Raw genomic sequence first — 7,525 nt, 5'->3', positions numbered from 1 at the left:
GAAGGGCACCGCGTGTCATGACGCGCCGCCCGTGCCAGCGGCCTTCCTGCCGCCCGAGCTAGTCTCGGCCCGGAGCCGTCGGCGAGCGTCGCGCCGAGCTCCCCGCGCACCCCATCTTTCCATCGTATTCCGCCCCCCTCCCCGCCGACTGCCTACGCGAGCGGCGGCCGCAGTCCGAGGTGCTCTGCCGCCGGCTTCCAGGCGCTGGCGATGACGCCGGGCGCGTGACGTCACCAATGGTGGCGCCGCCGGGGGACGCCGCGGCAGCGCCGGGAAATGCGTCGGTGTCGCCGGTGAGTAGCTGTCACGCACACACGCTCGGCCCGCGGTCGCCCCCTCCTCCGCGGCTCCTCCTCCCATTCAGAAACGCGGCGCGCGCGGCCCGGCTTGCGCCAGTGTCAGCTGGCCGCTGCTCTCGGCCGGTCGCTCCGACGGCCTCGTCCTCGCTCGGTGCGCGTCAACCCGGTGGTGGCCGCGCTAGTCGCCGTGGTGGTGGTGCTCCACAGTGCTCGACCGACCTCCGATTACTACGACCTATTTTTTTTTTTTCGTTCTTTCGACTCGCGCGCTGTGCGTTATTTGTGCTGGTGGGGGAGGTATTATGTGCTGCTGAGCTGGCATGGGTGGCGCGAGCAGCCGCCGAGGGGCCAGCGGGCGCCATGCCGGCTGCGACGATGAGAAGGCTGCGGCCCAACGACGAAGACTCGGCCAGTGACTCGTCGGAGGAGTTCGTAGACATCCTGCAGGTGCAGCAGCTGCTGCTGGGGGCGGCGGCGGCGGCCGCGGCCGGCGGGGGTGGCGCCGGGGGTGGAGCCGACCCGCCCGCACCAGCGGTCGCGCCGCACCTCCATGCGCCCAGCGTCGACGATCTGCTGGCGCTCTGGCTCGTGCCTCCAGGTGCGCCTATACTTCTCACTATCACTGTGCCATCGGCGAAGGTAAAATCTGTGGGTGAATAGGTCGCGTCACGTTACTCTTCAAACTACAATACTCGACTGCCTCCATCTGATACGGTACCACAATCGTACAAAAAGTGTAACTTCCAATATTAGTTAATTTCGACTGTTATGCCATTGTCAAGCGGTAGCTGTCGCGTGCCGCGCGGGATTAGCCGAGCGGTCTGAGGCGCTGCAGTCATAGACTGTGCGGCGGGTCCCGGTGGAGGTTCGAGTCCTCCCTCGGGCATGGGTGTGTGTGTGTTTGTCCTTAGGCTAATTCAGGTTAAGTAGTGTGTCGGCTTAGGGACTGATGACCTTAGCAGTTAAGTCCCATAAGATTTCACACACATTTGAACATTTTTTGGTAGCCGTCGTGCATGTGGACTGCCCACCACGCTGTCCAACCAAAGCCAAATGGCGGGCAAACATAAAGCTTACGACCTGATGTACCAACTCACTGCTTGTAAGTCTTACTGCTGCCCACCATACATTGCTAGGTGGACAGCCTGGTACCCATATACCGCTTGACAATGCTGCAGTAGCCGAAACTAGCCAACAGTGGAAAATAAACAATAATTATTGTCATTTCAACACTCGACGTTTCGACCCCTCTGCTGGGATCATCTTCAAGTGTCCTCTGGTATCCCCTGTTGGCTGAACCCGACGCGACCCACTCACCCTAATGATGTTACCTTCAAAGACGACGGGCACGACTTATGCAATAATGCGCAGGTATGCAGCCATAGGTGGTGTGTTTGATTCCTGTCTAGTTTCGCTCATTTGATGCGTTGGCAAAAAATTAAGGTTTTGAAGCACATCTTGACATCGTCGTCAACGCAGAGTAATGTTATTTGGAATTGCTGGATCTGCAGAGTGATGTGATGTAGGAATGTGATCGACTCTTGAAAAACCACGACTTCCTAAGCCATTCTTATCAAGCGACATTGTCAACACAAACGTAACATTAATAGTGATTAAATGAAGCTCTTCTACAGATATAGTACCTAACATGCGCAACAGTGCCAGTTTCCATCATATAAATCGAAATTGTCCATTACATTCTTATTTTGTAGTAAGGTTAGAGTTGTAAACGTGGTGTCTCACGATCAGCCTGCATTTCTTAGTGTATATACTCTGAATTAGACCCAATTTTTAATAATGTTCCCAGTTACATGATTTATAGATTGTCGCAGAGGCAGTCACTTTCTACAATACCGGGAATGAAAACGCGGTCGTTAGACTGACGTTGCTCTGGCTTCTGTTACGATTAGGCATCGAGACTGTCATTCAAGCAGTGCGGGAAAATGAGTGATTTATAATCTTTTGGCGCTGCAGTGTCGTCATATGCTTGCTATTTACCGCCATCTGATGCTTTAAAGCTTTTTTTATTGCTATCAATTTCGATTGTAACAAATAATCATAATCGTTAGGGACAAGATCGATTTGAGTCACAGAATCTGTCTCTATATGCACATCGTGTTCCAACTATATATAAAGCCTTTGAGCCTCTTGGCAATGTCTGTTTCACTGTTTTTACATTACGTACAGTGGAGTGTGACATCATATATGCAGCTGCATACATACCGTGACTGAAAAATTTCGTGCGCTCGATGATGATTTGGAAGAATGGGAACTGGTAACGATAGTGTTTTCAAAGTAACTGATGTAGTTCTGTAGAATTTTCAATAAAGTCTGCAAGCTCTGGGGCACGAAATACTGAAACTGTTTAAAAAATTGTGACAGGGGGCAATTGTAAATGATGCCTTGCCGATAGAACTCTCATGTCCTGTTTCGCGGCTCTGGAAGTATTATGTATTTTGATTTTGGCTCAGTTATCACTTGAGACTGCAGTGCATTCTTCAGAACAAGTGTTTCGATATTGAAAACGTAGCTTAGCGCCGTCGACGTTTCAGCCAGTGCACTATTCTTCAGCATACTGAAACTATAATATGTTTAGGTACATTGCTGTGGTTTAGTTTAAGTAGTGATCAGTGTCTGTATTGAGTAAATGAAAATAATTTTGAGACGTTACAAGCGATAATTTTATATGACTCGTCAGTTGCCTGAAGTGATTAGTGCTGCTAACTGGAACAGTCTCAAGCTGTGTACCAGTACAGTTTTCGTCCGATCCATTATCTCCTATGAACACCCAAACTTCCATTAACATGGACTCGCCTTGTTGTGATAGGAACTGGGTCATACAACGTTTTATTGCTTCAGAGATAGGGTTGTATCGTGGTATTCTGAGAGCTCTATTAGAGATATTCGAAAATGATATAGGTTTGTATTAGTTCACATTTAATTTAACAATTAATGTGACGGATTTCACCATATCATTTTCAGTTTCAGCTACCAACGTTAGTGCTTAAGCTGCGGAAGTTCGCGTTTCGTGTCACTTCGCTATTTTTAGTTAAGCGTGGTGTTTAATGCACATTTTCTCTCTACCTCTGAATCAAAACACTGTCAAAAACGATAAACTAACAACTACTAAACGTGAATGTTATGGGCAGATTATCTCCGTGTTTCCGAATCAGTTATAACAAATAGTCACAATAACGTGACTTCCTTTGTCGGCTTATTATGTAGATGTAAAGCAAGTAAGATGCAGACGTCATTCCTCGCACATTCATATCGTTGCCGGTAGCATCTCTGACCTTAGACCGTCTGGAAAATGAGTCACATTTAGAGGTCGCCGGCTGCGAGTTGAGTCACGTTGTGTCTGTGCGACAGGTTGACATTGCAGAAAGCCTTGCCCGCCACCAAAGCCGCGAGGAGTCTCGTCTGCGACGGGATCGGTTCTAATAGTCGGCGTTTCTCCCGCTTCTGCTGCAATTGGCGCGCCTGCTGTGTGAGTCGACTGTGACGTAGCGCCGGCGTACCGTTAGCCGTACCGCGCAGCCTCTCTGGCCGCTGCCAACTGCCTTTTATGATTCATTTCGCTTCCTCGCAATCAACTGCTCTTCGAGAAACGTGTTCTTCCAGTATATTTCGCAGTTAGTGAGATGGAAACTTCTGCAGTGCAAAGATTACGCTATTTCGCCGAGGACATCTTTATTCGCTGCATTTACTTTGATTCTTAGTCACCAGTATTTCGACTGGCTTGTAAGCGTCCTAGATCACTTCCTTTCTTAGGCTACCTTTCTCGTCTCTGCATACCTACTAAACTCAAAGCCTCTTTTACAGTTTTCCCATCTCTGTCCACACCTACTACATTAACCTTTTCAGTTCCCTCTGTTCAGAGACGGTGAAGGATCAACGAAAAAGCGGTGTCCTCAAGAGTAGTCACACACTCGCGTGGAAACAATTTACTTAGAATATCACAGTTCGGATTTCAGAAAGGTTGCTCGACTGAAAATGTTGTTCACATATATTTACTCATCAATTAGCAAAAGCCTTAAATAGTAATATGTCGCCAATTGGTATTTTCTTTGGTCTGTCCAAGGCGTTTGAGTGCGTTGAACATATTACTCTCCTAGAAAAACTCAAGTTTTATGGAATTGATTCCTTTACACACCACTGCTTTGAATCATACTTAACAAATAGCTAAAAGTTGTGCTAAATAATTCAGACGATGTCAGAAAGAAAGAAAACTTCAGTGACTAGGGAAAATGGAGTCCCACAGAGTTGAATAATGGCTCCACTCTTTCCTTGAATATGTGAATGACCTTCCACATAAAATTCAACAAGCAAAATTAGAACATTTTGCAGATGATACTAATGTTATAATAAATCCCATAAAAGGGAAAGCAACAGAAGAGTTAGTAAATAATATTTTCCGAAGAATTATAAAGAGGTTCTCAGAAAATGGACTCTTCCTAAATTTTATTAAAACACATAACATTCAGTTCTGCACAACAAAACAGAATCATACCAACAACTGATGTAACACATGAACAGGAGTCAGTAAATAGTGCAGAATTCAGAAAATTTTTGAGTGTACATATTGATGAAAACCTGAGCTGGAGGAAGCATATTACTGAGCTTCTCAAAAAGTTCATCTACTTTGCTCTTCATATAATTGCTAATCTTAGAAACAAACTTACCAACCTGTTTTGCATATTTCACTCACTAATATCTTACGGAATAGTTTTCTGGGGTAACTCATAAAATAGAAAGAAAGTATTGATTGCACAAAAGCGAGCTGTAAGAATAATACGTGGTGTTCACCCACGGACTTCATGTAGGTACCTCTTCAACGAGCCAAGCATTTTGACTGCACTGTCACAATATATTCGCTAACGAAATTCGTCGTGTACTGTATAATCCTTCACAGTTCGAGAAGACCAGTGATGTCCATGCCTAGAACACTAGGCATGGCAAATCTGTTAGTAGTTGAGAAAGGAATTGAATACGATGCAAAAAAAGTTTATCGTTTGCCCAACAACATAAAATGTCTAACAGGTAGCGAAGCAAGTTTTAAATCCAATTTAAAGCATTTTTCCTGGACAGCTCTTTCTGTTCCGTTGACGAATTTGTTGTTAAAAACTGGTAGTCATTAAAAAAGAAGTAGTAATTAAGAATATTTACATGAGTAGGACGAAAAATAATAATTTGTTCATTAGCGTTAACATTACATAAATATCGTATAGTCTGACTCTTTGCACGTCAACTCGATAAAGGATCCGTTCAAATGTTCTATAGAACATGGAACTAACCAACTAAATTAAAACGAAGCTAATGGAATATAATCAGCTTAAAACAGGTAATTCTGAAGGGATTATTTCGGAAATAAGACGCTAAAAGTAGTAGATTAGTTTTACTATTTGGGCAGCAAAATAAGTGATGCCAGTCGAAGTAGGGAGGAAATAAAATAAGGCTGGCAATAGCAATAAAATCATTTCTTGGAAAGTCCGCAGCTCGTGGTCGTGCGGCAGCGTTCTCGCTTCCCGCGCCCGGGTTCCCGGGTTCGGTTCCCGGCGGGCTCAGGGATTTTCTCTGCCTCGTGATGACTGGGTGTTGTCTGATGTCCTTAGGTTAGTTAGGTTTAAGTAGTTCTAAGTTCTAGGGGACTGATGACCATAGCTGTTAAGTCCCATAGTGCTCAGAGCCATTTGAACCAGTTTCTTGGAAAAGAGAAATATGTTAGTGCCGAATGTAAATTTAAGTGTTAGGAAGCCTTTCTGAATGTATCGATGTGGAGTGTAGCAGTGTGCGCAAGTAAACGTAAGAGAATCGGAGCCACTGAATTGAAATTCTACAAATAATGCTGAAATTTGCTTGGGTACATCGTATAACAAATGACGAGATACTGAATCGAACTAGGAAAAACGGAAGTTTATGGCACAATCTGACTACACTAATGGAGTAGGCAATTTGGTAATAGAGGGATGCGTGAGGGATTAAAATTTTAGAGGCAGACCAAGTCTAAAATACAGTATGTGGATTTGAATGAATGTGGGTTTCAGTAGTTACGGAAGGATGAACAGATTTCAACTAGATACATTGGTGTGGAGAGCTACGTCGAAACAGTCTTCGAACTGCACATCACCACCACCACCACTACTATCACTACCACAACAACAACAACAACAACAGTTCCGTTCAGTGCCAGTGATTCTTTTATACGACACGTCCCTTCCATTCTTTTACGTTCTTTCTAGGAGTTACACATTTCTTATTTAACCTGCGTAGTTGATATTTATCTTCCTCCTGCCTCACTACCTCATTTTACATACTATCAACTTCTACCTCCAAAGTTTTCCACGTTTCACTCGAATGCACTGCCTTTATGCAGATGTACACACTCAAAACTTCCTCAGGGCTTATTAGTAATCGATATCAACAAGCCACTTATGCCGAAGGTAGCCAGCATCAATCTGTCCCTGAATTCTCCCTTACTCTGGCCAGATTAAGTTATCTTGCTTGCTGACTAACAGAATTGTTTGACTTCTTCTATGCCTTACGAAGGTTAGCGGATGACCATTCTCCGTTCTATTCCTGTTTATCACTGTCGTCTTTATTTAGATATTTCTCAAACTAATTCCTCTCTTACTTTCTCGCTCATTTTACCCGTTCGTTATCTTTTTATACCTAGGGTGAAAAGGAATGTCATATTTGGGGCCTCTAGTAATGCTAAGAATGTTTCTTCCGCTTCATTTATTGTTTCTTACACTTTAAAATTAAACAACAATGGCAGTAAGCTGTAATCTTAACTTACGCTCGCAACTCGAACTTTTTCCTTTGATATATCGCTTTCTAACACAACTTCATTTTGATTGACATTCTTAACAGTCTTCAACTTCTGTACTTTTTCTTGGTAGGATCCAGAACATCTCAGTAACTTCAGTAGTTAGGACTATTTCCTTCCTCATCCCTTAGGAAACAAATGCTCCATATACGGCAGAATCAACATTACGCAAAAGTCGTTTATCATAGGAAAAAGCTAACCTCCGTCCAAACAGGCCTTGAAGGCTCAAAGGTACCGACCGACCGGCGTGTCATTTCCAGCTCAAAGGCGTCACTGGATCCCGATATGGAGGAGCATGTGGTCAGCACACCGCTCTCACGGCCGTTGTATTTATTATAGACGTTTCTCAATTTTTTTTAAATTACGAAGTGATGCCACTGTGAAACCGTGACTGCGCTGA

At 44.5% G+C, this 7,525-nt stretch overlaps 1 protein-coding gene across 1 annotated transcript in view; it reads left to right on the top strand.

Annotated features, from left to right (window-relative positions):
- The first annotated feature begins 255 nt into the window (after positions 1 to 255).
- LOC124617337 (early growth response protein 4) overlaps positions 256 to 7,525 on the top strand; it is a 143,075-nt gene continuing 135,805 nt past the window's right edge. Inside the window, exon 1 of the mRNA XM_047145256.1 lies at positions 256 to 293. The gene's annotated coding sequence lies outside the window, so the exon portion shown is untranslated. The remainder of the gene's footprint in view (positions 294 to 7,525) is intronic.

The sequence above is a fragment of the Schistocerca americana genome, chromosome 1, assembly GCF_021461395.2.
Source record: "Schistocerca americana isolate TAMUIC-IGC-003095 chromosome 1, iqSchAmer2.1, whole genome shotgun sequence".
NCBI classification, from domain to species: domain Eukaryota; kingdom Metazoa; phylum Arthropoda; class Insecta; order Orthoptera; family Acrididae; genus Schistocerca; species Schistocerca americana.
This window is presented reverse-complemented; position numbering and strand designations above follow the sequence as displayed.